Source organism: Manis javanica, chromosome 2, assembly GCF_040802235.1.
Source record: "Manis javanica isolate MJ-LG chromosome 2, MJ_LKY, whole genome shotgun sequence".
NCBI lineage: Eukaryota > Metazoa > Chordata > Mammalia > Pholidota > Manidae > Manis > Manis javanica.
In genome coordinates, this window is record NC_133157.1 from 18,016,754 (window position 1) to 18,032,532 (window position 15,779).

Sequence of the window (15,779 nt, forward strand, 5' to 3'; positions counted from 1 at the left end):
TTAGGCAACAACCTATCTACAGCCGCCATATGCCAAAGAAAAACCGTGGCATACCCAGCACCATACTAACAAACGGAGCAGCCTTGCTTCCACCTCGTAATGCTGTAACAAAACCCCAACACCAACGACTGGGGTTCTATCAGTATAGACCACTGGTGTCGGGGCTATATTGGAAGCAGGGATATCATAAAAAGCTGACCTATTTATGTCTCTGGGGAGCATGTGGAAGGCCTGGATTTCTGCTCCAACTCCCCTGGATTCCTACTCCGTTCACCTCCCCACTGCAACAGTGTCAGAGAAAGTCCAGGGGAGAGTCAGAACTTTGACCGTCCCCTAGCAGTCATAGAGCCACCCCTGCTGCAGTGCCTTGGAAAATGCACAGGGGGCCAGTCTCCTACCTAGCATTAATGATGAGACTCTCAACCTTGAGTGTCAATAGAAATCAAGTGGGGAATTTTGAAATGACAAAATTCTAGAAACAGGACAGATTGGACATTGCCAAGGGTATAAGAAGGGAATAGTGGGTCTGTATCTTTACTGTAGGAATGTTAGTATCTTGGTCATAATATTGCCCTGGAGTTTTATGAGATGTTACCATTGGGGGAGACTAGGTAAAGTCTCTCTATTATTTCCTATATCTCTATTATTTCCATGATATCTCTATTATTTCCTATAATTTCATGTTACAACTACAGCTATCACAAAAGAAATGAATTAAAATTTGTTGGTGAGATTAATGTGTATCATAATTCTTTGAAAATGCATAATCCATGACCAATGTTCTATATTAACTTGAAATAGGTGATTCCCACTGTGATCCTGATGTTATTTGTAGCTATCATACAGGAGAAAGAATTTGTCATCACATGCATTTGGAAAATTCTGGATTAAACATATTTCTCTTTTTTCAGAAATTCTCAGAACCAGTATTATATTAATCTGTTTAGTGGTTTTTCAAGTGACTGGTAGAATAAACAACATTCCTCCATATTTCTTGATCACTGAGACTTAATTCCTCTTCCCCTTCTCTCAAAAGGCTTGACACATCACAGGCTTGACACATCCGAAAAACATTTGAGACTGGTGTTCCATGGAATTCACTCAAGAAAATGCCAGTGTCTACACAATATGCTATTTGTTATTCTGGCTTAAAAACATAAGTAAGGAAATTCTAAGCCCAGGCAGCAACTTATCAGAAGGTACAAAAGTAGAAACTAGTATAGATTTTTGGAGTCAAGACTGAAGACATGGGAATGTACAAAGGGCTCACCGGAGGTACATCTGGAGGGCTGCCAAGTGGCCTGATCAGGAAGGGATTGGAGGGCCAAGCCTGGGAGTTTTAACTTTGTCCTGGAAGCCATGGAGTCTCTATGTAGACTTGAGGTCCATCCTTCCATTCTACAAACAAGGACACTAAGAATTGTCTCAATGACCCATGTAACTATAGCTGTCTGTATTTGACTATGAATTCTATAAATGTGAGTAGAAATAACATTAACATAGTAACTTACTAACGTAGTGAAATACGACTTTAACCTTTGATTTTAGTGATTATGGAGCACATTTATATAGGCTTAAATTCAAACACCTCTGCATATATTCATAATGTCCCGTATGGACCAGTAACTGTGAAGTGATTCTTCCTCAAATCTCTGTATTTTGAAGATAGAGCAACAAGCCTAGAATAACAGAAATGAGGTAAAACTCAGTCTTCTGTCTCCCAGCATAAATCTCTTTGCATTCTCCATCCTTTTCTTCTGAGGGAATCTTTTAGCCTGAACTCAGACATAACCCCTAAAGGAATATAGGCTTGCACCTGGACTTCTGGGACAGAGAGCAGCCCTGGGATTAATTAAAATCCTACACACTGATTAAAAGCATCCCTAGCACTTCAGGCTCAGTTAAGAAAGCTTTTCATCTTGCAGCCTCAGTTAGAAAAATCCAGTAAATAGCTCCTATTTCCAACCTGTATTTTGAGAACAAAAGAGCAGATCTGTCAGGAGGGAGAAAGAATGGGGGCTGGCAGTGGGGATTGTTTTTCTGTGGCTTCAGTATGAAATGATCTGGTTTGAATTGTTGTAAAGTACAAAAACAAATGGCATTCAGCTGTGGATCTAAACTCACAATATCAGTTTGAAAAAATGTTGTTTTCTCTTACAACTCAATGGAGCATCGTGTTTGGCAACTGGGCCCCATTACTGGAGTCCCTACAAGGGAAATGTCAGGTCAGACATTATTTACAATCCTGTATTTATTTTCTTGCAAAGACCATTCATGGCTCTGTCCACATTTCAAGTGACAGACTTCAAGCTAAAGTCATTTACTCTCTGTCCTGTCATGTCACAAGCCTTCAGATCTTAACATCTGTCATATTAGAGACTATGATAAATCTTCTCAACCAAAACTGAAGTTAGAGTACTGGAAATTTGTGTTAATGTATTCCCTGGCAAAGAACAATGTCTATTTGCTAATATTAATTTATCCAATGTTTTTATAAATGTTCAAATAGCAAATAAGGGTGATTGCAAACTGGTTCCTGCCATACAACTGGTGTCATACAATCTCAAGCAAGCCAGAAATGATACATGCACATTACATGGCATGCACCCCCATGTCTGCGCACAAGACCATCTGAACATACTAAGTCCAGGTGTTTTCATTGCTCTGTTTCTATCCAAGTTTGGTCTCTTTAGATAATGAGATGGATTGATCAGCTTCTCCTAGAAGAACCAAGTCTCTGGCATAAGGCCATGCTTTCATGAGGACATCAGAATCAGGTTTTCTTGAATGCCACTTCTTTCTCAAAATTATTCTTATTTCCACATAGCCCAGACAGAGGGGAGAAAACATGACTGCGTCACCATAAACACCTAAGTTCAAGCCCTTAACTTTAGCAATCATTGTCTCTGGGCAGTTACTTTAACTTCTTTAAGCTATTTCCCTGGTTATAAAATGGAGATAAAGATTTATGATGGTGACTCATTGTGAAAATTAGGGGACTGAAATTGTAAAACCTCTGGCATTACAGGGAATGTGCAGCAAATATTCAGCCCTTTCCCTCCATCCAAATTGCCCTGAAGGCAACTCTTACAAAGCCCCTTTGTCTGTGATTCTCCTTATATTACCACTGTCTATATACATTAATCAGGCAGCACCCGATGAGCTTCTTAAAGACAAGTGGATGATCAGCAAAAGATGCAGCAGATATAAAGATGTGTTCTTCCCTGTTTTAAACACAGTGAATCTCACAGAGTAGAAACTCACATGTGGCATAAGTAATTGAAGAAAACTGGAGCCATTCCAACCTCACTGTTTTGTGCCTTGAGTTCTAAGATGCCTGAAGATGGGGGCAGTTTGGCACTCATCTCTGTATCTCCATACCTAGCACAGTAGTCTGCATGTCCTTGGTGACCCACGAATGTCTTGCCTTACATAAATGTACTTGATTTTTCTTAGTTCTCGTCCCCAACCTCTGCTTCTGTGCTGGATTTATAGTAAGTCTCAAAAGAGCTCAGTAAGTCATTTTATTTAATGAACTGACAGAAATGCCCTGGGAAGCCGCAGATTTTGTCACTCATGTAAATGTGCCATTTGAGAGTGATGTGGACATACCACATTCATTTCTCTTATCTTCAAACATACTCATTGCTTGTATTTGCAGGGTAGAAGACACAGAGGCCAAAATACACTCTCAGACTCACAGTAAAACCTTCTCTACGTGGCCTGCCATGCGCCTCACGATCGTTCTCCCCCTGGTCTCATCTCCCACTGCAACTCTCTCCACCTGCCCTGCATCCCAGCCGGGCTGCTCTCTCCTTCATCTGTGAGCTTGAGCCAAGAGTTTGTTGCTTGTGGGCCCTCACGCTCTGTCTACCAGGCAGCTCTATTCCTCCTGCAAAATAGGACTCGAGCTGTCCTTCCTCTGTGAAGTAGTCCCCCAAATTCTTAAGCAGAGTTAGCCAGGCTTTCCTCTCCCCATTCGTCATGCCCCCCACATCACCCTTCACAGAACCTGGCCCGTAGCTTCATAACCTGCTCCTTAGTAAAATCATGAGCTACTTGAGAACTTAAATTCTAGGGTACAGCAGTGCCTGACACATAGAAGAGGGCTGGTAAGAATTTTCCAGATTCAGTGAGAAACCATAAGTGAGTAGCCAGGAAGAGGAGGAAAGAGAAATTTGGCTCAATAAAAAAAAAAAGAATATGTAAACAAGGGACATATTTTAAAACATATTAATTTCCCAAATGCTTTAATTTGATACAGTTTCTTTATAGATTTGAAATAATTATATGAATATATACTGTTTACCAATAACAGTAGAGGAAAGAAATCTTAAACTTCACTTACTAGCAATTTTCATAATTTGAAATCTAAACCTCTTTTTCCAGAAAAGCTTTCTCATCTGCTTATGAATATATTCACCATAACAAGGTGAAAACCAGAAAGCAAAAAAAAAAAAATGCTATGTAAAAGTGTCTATCAGACAAAATAAAACAAGGAACCCTTATGTCTGCAGTTTACTTTTACTTTCTGTACATGTTTCAAGAAAATTTCAAAACCGCCCAAAGAGAACTCAAATCTCAAACTAGCCCATATTTTCTGGTTATTCAATCATATTATAATTTCCAAGTTTTCAGTCCTAGCAATTTGTCAGTGATATGAGGAACACACACACACACACACACACACACACACACACACACACACACACACACAATCTTTGATGACTCAGCCTCCGCTTAGAGCACAGTAGCTATGGAGATAACACTTTTTCCTGTCTTTGACATTTTAGTTCTCAACTTTATAAATATGACTGCTGTTGGATTAAGTTTAAATGTGATGTAAGATTTTCCACTACTTCATAAGAAAAACATATCTCTCCTGAGTTTAAATAAGTCTAATTGTGTTTACTATTGTGTTAACGTGGGGAATTCCTGGATTCTCTTGCAGAGAGGGGTAAACAGCAATGTCCTTCTGCAGATATAAGGGGAGAGGAACCCTGAGGGATACATGCCAGCCAGCAGCAGTGAGTGAATTATGACCTATTAGGGTAAGAAGGGCTGAATTAGAGAATTTAGAGATGTTATAGATGGCATTTTTATTGAAAAATGAAAGGATAGTCATTTTAATGGACACTGTATCCTTAGCACCTAAAATACTGCTTATAGTAATTGTTGAGAAAAATAAGTGGATAGGTCATACTGCCTCACGAGGTAGAGGTTAGTGTATGTGAATGGCAGGAACTTCAAAACAAGGAAATCTCTGTACAATGTTAGAAGCTTTCTTTTCATTTTTCTACCAAAACAGGCTTTGGAGGAGTACAAAGATGAACTTTATTTCTTCTCCTATAACATGAAACTCCTAAAATTGCTGAAGAGGACTTGATTCAGAGGCCATTGCCCTCCTTGCTACCCCTCCTCTGCTTGTAACCATCCCCATCCCCATACTAGCTATGCTAAACAGCTCTGTGACCTCAGGCAAATTCCTTAAAATCACTGAACATTAGCTTTATTTTTGTACTGGGAAGATAGGGCTCTTCCTCTTTGTACTGTTTACTTCTCCCTGTCCTCACTCTGATTTCGAGACCCTTGTAAAGGCATGACACGCCAGTGTTTTGCTCTGAAAGGTTATTAATACTGCAATAGAGAGTTTCATTTATATTGCTGGTGAGCCAGTCTAAAGAAGTGAAGATCCAGGCTGTTTGACTTGGAAGCCTGCAAACAGATGGTCTCAACGTTTTGGAACTTTGGAGGAAGAAGAAAGGGAAAGAAGGAGAAAGAGGGAAGGAAAGAAGTGAGATTTACGATGTTCAGCTCGGTGATCTATAGAGAAGAATGAATAACTATGGTGTATCACTTGCTCGTGAATTGTCATGAATACGACTGAATTCTTGTACTGAGCAATCCAGACATTTCAAGAAAGCATAAGGGTAGAGTTATGCAAAATGGAGAAAAAGATATAAGCTCAAAGTAGAAATTACTAATGCTCACCATATCTGATTATCTTCTCCTTCCTGGAAATACAAGAAGAATTCACAGATTCCCTTGCAATTGGGCTGAGGTCATGTGACTAATTTTGGCCAATGGGCTGTAATAATTGTCACTTCCAATGGGAGGCTTTTAGAAACAGGGATGAGTTCTCCATACTTTCTCTTCCTGTACCACAGCAATCAAGAAAAACGTGATAATGACAGACCCACAAAGTGGAAACACCCTGTCTCCTCTATTACCACATAAGAAGCTGTCTAAAAGAGTCAACTTTTACCCATCAGACACAGTATGAGTAAGAAATAATCTTTTATATGTAAAACCATTACAATTTCGGGGTATATTTGTTACTGCATCACAGTCTAGCCTACCCTAACTAGTTCACTGCACTAGCAGTTGTAAGGATTAAATGAGAAATATTTGTCAAGTGTTCTGGAAACAGCAAAGTATGTTAAATGTCAGTTAATAATTTTGATGGAAAGATTTCTTAAGGGAAATTTTTATTACCAAATATCTCTATAAATAAGTACTAAACAAAGCATTCCAGACAATACATGATGTAGATTTTCATCAAGGAATTGTGTCACATTTAAGATGTCACATTCTTTGGTGGCATGATAAGAAACAGTATTTTGGAATCCAAAAACATGCATGCAAATCTCAGTTCTGTCATGTACTGACTTGGGATTTGGGGTAAACTAATCAGATTTCCTAAGCTTCAGATATTTCATCTGTAAAATGTGGTGGCAAGAGATATGAGAGAACAAAAAAAATGCCTTGACTGAATCATTATGAAAATGAAACTATATGTGCTCACTAAAGTCCAGTGCCCTATACGTAGCTCAAAGTACAAATAGTGGGCAATGTCCAATTAACATTAGACATTTTTTGATTGCTATAAATCATAGTGAAGGATGACAATAAATAGCTGGCAGATATATTTGATCTTTGTGTAAACCTATCCTGTGGAAAGAAAAGAGAAAAAAAGATAAGAAACAAAGTCAGTAGAAGGTTCTGGTCATGATACACCTTAAGAGAAAATTTGAGGAAGTAGCTGTCTTTCCATTGCCATTTCATTGGCCAAGTCCACTGTTGACATTGCCTTGTTAAGAATATGGACTTTAAGATTGAATTATATTTAGTCAGTTAAAACCAGCCTAGCTGAGTGATGTGAATAAAGAGTGTCCTCTAGAGCCAAGATGTAGCTATCGTCAATCATAAACAGACAGGAACCCAGGATGGAGTGGATCTTTGCAGAAAATATTTATGTCCATTACTATGCACTTGGGTTTTGGGAATATGTCTATTTTTCCAACAGTTAATGACATGTGACATTTAATGGGCTCCGGTTAGCCCTTGACTGTTTTCTGTCCCTTTTTCTTTTCTTCTTTCCTTTCTCCCTCTTTATCTCACTTCCTTCCTCCCTTGTAATGAATTACTTCCATGTATGTTGTCTACTATCCTTGGTTTTGGATGCATGAAATAGCTTATACTCTTAGTTCCCAGCTCATCTTCATTTCCAGCTTTGGATTTAAAAAAGAAAAAAGCTTTATAAAGTGTTAGGATGATCCTTGACATCAACTGCTTAGTTGTTTCATTTCATTACCCCTGGTTGGTATTCAGTTCTAGCCCTGGATTCCAAAGTGACTTTTTAAATTTTATCTTCAACTGATATCCTAGAAATAATGAATAAAAAACTTTGGAAAGACTTGAGTTCTTTTTATAGATGAGGAATCTGAAACTCATTTTATGTGATCCAGGGCCACTGGGTTGATAGAGCTAAGGTTCATCCAAATCCCAGGATTCCAGTGATTACATTTCTAATCAGAATTAGCCACACCTGTATCTTCTGCAGGGTAAAACATTTTAAAAGTCCTATAAAGGCATAGAGCAATTTAAAAAGCACTGTTCTCTTGACCCAATTCTCCAAGTAAAGTCTTCTCTGTTAGTTCAATGACATCATAATTCTTCAACTTAATACCTTTTCCAGGCTAAAATGAAACACCCTTCGGATTTTTGTGATGATCTCCTGAGAACATTCCTGGGCAGAGAAAGAGCAAAAGAGCACTAATCAAGGTGGGAAGAGAAAGTTACAAATACCAAGTCTTTGGAAAGAAATATCTAGAGCAAACTTCTTTGTCAGCTTTTGCCTAAAGCCAACTCAATACATTTAACAGCCAGATTCATATTTGCTTTTATTTATTTATCAAACTGTTTTTCTCTACTAAGTGAAAATCACTGTCCCAGGTAGTGAGGTAAAACAGTTCAGTGGGGAATGGTTACAAACTTCTGGGACCTTACAGGTAAGAAGGCAGTCATCGCATGTCATTTAACTAACATGGTGATAAAGCAGAATAAAATGCTTGCAACAAGGAAAACACACAAAGCACTCTCAGGGATTAGAGAGATTGATTTTAATGGGGAAATGGTGGAAATGGGAAAAGGTCCCTTGAGAATATGACCTTTAAACCGGACCTTTTAGAGTTAGCAGCAAGGAAAAGAATTTTGAAGCTGAGGGAATGTCATACCTGAACATCCATTCACCATCTTACAAACATTTCTTATGCTCTTTGCAAGACCCGAAGAATATAGCAAAGAAGACATTATCTTTGACTCAAGGAGTTTTCTGCCTCATATAAGCCATTGGACAAAACAGTCATTTAAAACAAAGTACCTAGAAGTGAACAAAAACACTAGGTTAGCTTATTTAACTCTAGGGAATGGGCCCATCCACTGCATTCCCTATAGACAGTGCATCTTGGATGGTATTTTCTTTTTTGCCCCAGTAAAGTTAAAGTAGGCAGCCTGCAGGGAGCAGCCTTCCTTGTTCAGATCTGTTCTCCCCCCCTGTACTTTTCCATGTTATGCTCGGGCCACAGGGGTGACTAGCCCTGTCTAGAAAAAGGGGTCCTAGTCCTTCCTTTGTCAGAAGCTATTCGCGATAGATTTTGGTGGCTGAATACTATTTGAAAAATGGTGTTGCTTGGACTCCATACCAGGTTTCTGTTATTTAGGTAATCTCCCTGAATAGCAGATCCAGATTATGTGGTTTACGGCTTTGTTCCTTGGGATACCCTGGGTCTCCATGCTCTGTGACATTGTAGAAATCACAGTACCTCTCTTTGAGCTTTAGTTTCCTCACCTGACAATGACTTGTACTCCACAGCAAAGGGAGTTGCTTCTTTCTCGTGTGTGCGCGCGCGTGTGTGTGTGTGTGTGTGTGTGCGCGCGCGCGCGTGTGTGTGTGTGTGTGTGTGTGAGAGAGAAAGAGAGAGAGAGAGAGAGAGAGAGAGAGAGAGAGAGAGAGAGGTGGAAGAAAAGTTAGCTGCTCAAAAAATTAGAGAATGTCAAATCTATCCCTGTCTGTTCTGCATCCCTATGTTGTGTGGGGAAAATTATGTTATGCCTTGTAATGCCTGAGTCTTCTATTTAAGAAGAAATGTATGAAGATTAAATATAACACTGATCAACAATGTAATCAAATAAGCCAGTTTGGTGAGGGGACAAGGGGAGAAGTAGGCCAGTTGACTGCTCAACTGAATTTCTGATTATTTGACTCTGTTGACCAGACTAATCAGAACCATCCGTCTAGTAGCCACGGGTGTGTGCACATATCAAAACAATTTCAGAAAAGGACTTGAGAACATCTGCTCATTTGGACTAATGTAGACAAAATATGGCTGGCTAAATGCTTTGATATCTTCCAATCGTAGCTGAAGCTCTCAGAAAAGAAAAAAAAAATGGTATAATAGAGTCCACAGATTTTTTTCAGCCTTGGCGAGGCGACAGAAGTGTGTCTCTACATATTTATTTCAAAAGAATGATGTCCCTTCCATGTTGCAAATACAAAAAACTAAGTTCATTCGTGTTCCTTTTTTTTCTTTATATGAGAGCAAAAGAATCATAGAAATAATAAAGATAATGAAGAAGAAAAATGAGCAGGAAGAAGATTACCAATAATAAAGAGGATATTTAATTATTTCAGACTTGGAATAGAATATTTTATAGGCACAATCTCTAATTCTCAAGACTTTAATGTCAGATATTCAATATACTTTTAAAAGAAAAAAACAAAACTCAAATAGAATACACGACAGATTATTTAGGACTCTTTTAGCTACAAGTAGCAAACAACAGCAGCAAAACCCCACCAGGTAAAACAAAACTAAACCAAAAAAGTGAAATTTGTTATAAACATAGAGTATGTTTCATGGAACCTTGGCAGAAATGTAGCTGAAACTCTTGGATGTCCAGGAAACCCTCCCTTCCTTTGTCCTTCACTGAACATGTCATTCTTAATCTCATTACTTTGTTCACTCTGTCCTATCTCGTTCTCCAGACTAACATTTAGGTTTCCATTTCTAGAAAAGAATTCATCTCTCTTACTCTTTGGTCACTTTTTAAATCCCCACAAAAGTACCCTCATGGCTCAACTTGCATCAAATCCACAATGTTGCTTCAGTCATCAGTGACCTCTGACTAGTTCACAGCTGCCGGGACTCTCAGCATGTGGGTGGAGCAGAGAAGCAAGTTCAACAGTGTGTACGCTGTATGGACTACAACTAATTTGAATCTGGTTGCAGAGCAAATTCACTGCTGAACAAGGATTTGAGCCCAGGTCTGTCTGGTTCTGAAGTCCTAAATGCCTTCACCACACAGTGATGCCATCATGTTATCATTTTTGCGGTCTGAAGAAAGACCATAAGAGCTCCTCCATACATAATAGGCATTTAGACTTTTTCATAAAGCTAAATTAAACTTAGTATAGGTGAAAGGAAGGAGCGACACACAGCAGCAATTCACCGGAGAGCTCCACTTTACTGGGGAAAAGTACTAGGTTATATAGGGAGGAACATAAGCTGATTGACATGCCACTTCAACGGGACTGGTGGCTATTGGCCAGGTGCTGGGATTGGGCTGGGGGCGAGAGGTGATTGGGCCTCGGGTAGCGCCGGCGGGAACCGAAGCCCCGGAAGAGAAGCAGAAGGTTCGCCATCTTATGGGTGGGGGCCCTTCAATAGGTACTTACAAAGATCACAAATATCAGGTTCCCACTTCATGATTAGTATGCCAGTAAGTATAATAATAATAATAATAATATTAATATATAATCCACATTTATACAACCCTTATTATTGCATCATTCTCCTATGTCAACAGAAATCAATGTGTATCTTATATAGAGAAAGACAGAGTTTATTCAGAGTCTTACTTGAGGACCATGGTCTGAAGTAACCGTTAATCAAACCGTTAATCAAAGTAAGAGTTCTGGTCAGACTGTTCCACTGGCTCTTTGTCTAAGAGCAGTTTATATACCTTTCTGCCACATGGAATAAATTAATCAACATATCAGAGCAGTGTGTCAAGGACGCATTTGGTTAGTGTCTTAAAAGAACAGACTGTGCACCAATTCTGGTGCTGTCTGTGTGTGAGAGGAGGCAAGGTCTAGGATTATTACTCCTTCTCCTGAAGAATCCTACCAAAGATGTGAGAACCAGGCTCCCATTCAGTCTTGTTTTCTTGCAACATTCGAGGCAGGTTCTCTCCTTGGTCGTGGGTGAAGGGCTGCAGCATTCTGGCTGACGTAGGCAGGAATGGCTGTATGGCACCTTCGTAGCACAGCGTGAGGTGTTCTGGTTGACTTAGGGCCCCTACAGCTTGTAGAGCTTTTCTTACCTGTGGAACCACCTTGTGGGACCACAAAAATTTCATTTTAATTCACACAGATGATCTCTGTTTCACCAAGGGGAAAACAGGAGCTGGAGGGAGAGTAGAAGCTATCAGGCATTTTCATCTCAGTGAGTCTTTTATTGGAAATTCTGAAAAGAACACTTGATAATTGTAAATGAGACAAAGTAAAGTATGATGTTCTCAGTTTTATGGCACAGAGAAAGACTTCAACAGTTACCTCATATATAGTGCTTACGGTTCACTGTGTGCCCTATTAAAGAAAAAATATCCTCCCATCAATCTCAGCAAGAACAGAAAGATACCCTACTCCCATTCTTTGATAAAATTGCTGAAAACTGAAGTCATTGTCTCCACATTTGTGGAGACAGTTCTCAAGCCTATAGTCTTGGTCTCTAACGATTTCAGAAGAGGGAAGACTGAGCCTTTAAGTGTGTTAGTTTACTATAGCTGCCATTAGAAAGTACTACAAATTATTTGGTTTAACACAATAAAATTTATTTCCTCACGATTATGGAGGCCAGATGTCTGAAATGAAGGTGTCGGTAGGATCCGACTCTCTCTGAAGGCTCCAGGGAGACTCCTGCGTTGCCTCTTCCAGCTTCTGGCGGCTCCAGGCACCTCTTGGCTTGTGGCTGCGTATGTTTTCCCCTGTCATTGGAGGCAAGATCCGCTCCCACAATTTAGGATGATCTTATTATCTCACAATCCTTAATTACATCTGCAAAACCCTATTTTCAAATAAGGTCACATTTACAGGTTTCAGGTGTTAGGACATGCACATATGTGTCTAGCAGCCACCATGAAACCCACTGCAAGTCCTTAGGGAAGTTCTTTTAGGTTTTTGTAAGAAACTTGGTGTACAAGACACAGTCCTAACTAAGTACTGTATTCTATCTAAAATGGAGGTTAGTACATGCGCCTCACAATGAATATCCTGACACTATTATCAAATAAATGACTCTGATCTAGGGAAATAAATGACTCTAAGCTAGGGAAAGGTTTGTTTTGACTTAATAGATCAAGAATAGGATAGACTTGTAAACTTCCACTTTCCCTCGCTAGAATACTAACTTTCTTAACTACAACTTTGAATTGGCAAAACACCCATTCAGATTTAATTAAGATCATATGTTTTAGTTTTCCCTCTTTTGACAGCCTTTAAAGTGTCATTCAGATGTGTTAACCTGGCAAAAAAAGGAAAATAAAGCTGTGAGGAAAATGAGTAAAAAGATTTTGAAAGTAAAAAACTGAAAATAATTTTAAGGGTAAAGATAGATTTGTATATTACTTTTAATATTAGTACTTCTACATTTTTCAGCTCATATGTTTTTGAGTATCAGGAATCTCTCAAATCTCAAGAAATTTTCATTGTTTTAAACTCAGAATAGCTTGAATCCTTAGAGGAAAGATGGGATTGTATTTGAGGGAATATAATAATGCCTTTGAGGAATGACCTGAACATTTATCTGAATATCTGTTGCTGTAGAAATGTTTATGTCTTCCTCAGAAATTCATATTTTGCAATCCTAATCCCCAATGTGATAGAATTAGGAGTGTGGGGCCTTGGGGAGATGACTAGGTCATGTGGCTGCAGCTCTCATGAATGGGATTAGTGCCCTTAATAAAGGAGGTCCCAGCAAGGCCCCGCCCCTCTGCAATCATGTGAGCATCGGAAAGGAGATGGCTGTTTATGAATTGGGAAGTGGGCCCTCACTATATACTGAATCCACCTTGATCTTGGAGTTCCCAGTCTCCAGAAATGTGAGAAATGAATTTCTGTCTATTTATAAGCCGTCCAGTCTAGTTAAGCCTGAATGGATTAAGTAAGACATCAATGAATCTCAGGTTGGAATGGTTAAAGAGTGGTGAGAGTGTATCAAGATCCTAGAGCATGTTTTTCCTTAGGAAAGCAGCATTTCCCAAAGTGTAGTCTCTGAAACAGCTGTATAATACTCAGTTCCTTGATTCTTCATTCAGTTCCTTGATTCAGTTCACACGTAACCACTCCCCATCTTAATATGTCTGAAATTCGGCTTCATGTTACACAATACCACATCATATTTGTTAGCCACTAGGCCTTGCTTGGGCAAACTTAGCCTTGTATGAATAAGGCCCTTTCATCTGATGATCACTTAAGGCAAGTTATTTGCATTTGTTGTACTTCATGTGGCTAAATTTAACTTGGGTGCTGAATTTTGCTTATAAAAGATTATACTTCCATGTTGCATTGAAATGAAACATTTTTATGAAGGCAGCAGATTGACAGAAGATAAGTGATTCAATTTAAGATGGTAGACATTGCCAAATCTCTTGAAGTAGATCATAAAATGTTAAAAGGTAGAAGTTGATGTGATTTATTTTGGAATCGAATCATTTTGTCTGTCCAAGTCTTCCAGCTAAGTTTCAAGAGAAGCTGATTATCTTCTACAGATACATACTCAAATTACGTACATAATAGGAAATGCAGACAAAATTCTAAGAGCATTTCATATAATATAGAATTATAGTGTCAGTCTTGAAGATCCTAAAGAAGTCAATATGATGAGCATAATTTATGAAAAACAACATGTCAATCTGATGTTCTATTGAATATTTTAGGATGATGGAAATCTTCCATTTAGGATTTCCAAAGGTGATTCACTTATTAAAAGTTCTTAGATACATTATAATAAATCTGCTTAGCTTTACCATAATATCCAAACATATATGAAACCAGAACTCCCTCACTCCCCCCACCACCACATGCACACACATAAACACACACACACACACACTGGCCAGCTACTACCATTTTACCCTAGGTAATAGATATCTAAAGTAATTTACCTCTTCCTCACTTTATAAATAATAAATTCACATATATAATCAAAAGGATAAAAGACTGTAATTCAGAAGACCCTACTACTACTTTTTCATTAATTTGTTTTATGACCATGAGCAGGTCCCTTCCTTTCTCTAAGATGATTTCTCCATCTCTTCAATAAATACAATGTACAAAATAATCCACAATTCTCCTTCCTGCCCTTCCCTTCAATGGCTACAATGAAGTCTATTAATTAAATGGGGGTAGTGGGTCAGGAATCTCAGCTTTGGTTCAACAAACAGTTCTCATTTGTAAACCTTTTTGCAAGACATAAAACCACAACTTATTCTGTGGTTTTCAAGAATAATACTAAAATTTTTTTGAAACTTATTCTCTTAGATCAGCCCCCTTTCCAATACCACATTCTCAGAGTGCTAGGCCAGCCATCACAAGGAGAGCTAGGAAATCAGATGTACCACCTGGTGTTCATTTATCAAATTCCTTTCACGTGCTGACCCTATTCTTTTGCATTGAGTAGAGTCATGTCAGGCCCCCAGAGTGGGGTCTTGGTCATGTACTGCACTTCATCAGGGCTGGTGGTGGTGGTGGTGGTGGTGGTGGATCTCCTCCTTTTTCTCTGTTGTTTTCATCATTTCTCATTTCCAATCCTCCTTCTATATTACTCCCTATAAGATTCAATCATGCGTGCCCCTGCCTAACATTTCAAATGCTTCCCATACATCCAGTAATGATATCCAGTGTCTTGCTTGGTATATCAGACCCTTTATGGTTCACCAGACCCTTTTTTTCTCACCATGCTAAACTTTTGCCATTTCCCACCAGCCACCGTGCATTGGTACTGAATGATCTCTCCTCGGTTCCTTGACTATACCAAGCTCTTTTTGGTCTCCGTGCTTTACATATGCTCTTCTTTTATCCAAGGGTGTTGTCTCCATCCCCACCTCCCTCCTTCTGCTGCCTCCATTTGGCTGTTGTTTTAATATGATCTCATTCTCATCCTAGAGGCAAATCCTCTGGGAAAGTGGATAGTGCCTTGTTCACCAGTACTGCTTTAGACTGTCCTCCTGTCAGCTTCACAGCATCTCCCGCGTTCCCTAATACAGCATGTCAGCTCTCTGTTGTAATTCCCTTCTTCCTTGTATGTACTCCAACTTAAAAAATCTCTTAGATGGCTTTTCTGCTTCATATTTTCAGATGGCATAAGGGTCCTGTGAAACTCCAGAGCTCTATTCAGCAGTGCGGCCAGGTCTGAAATCCACTGTCCAAAGCACACAAA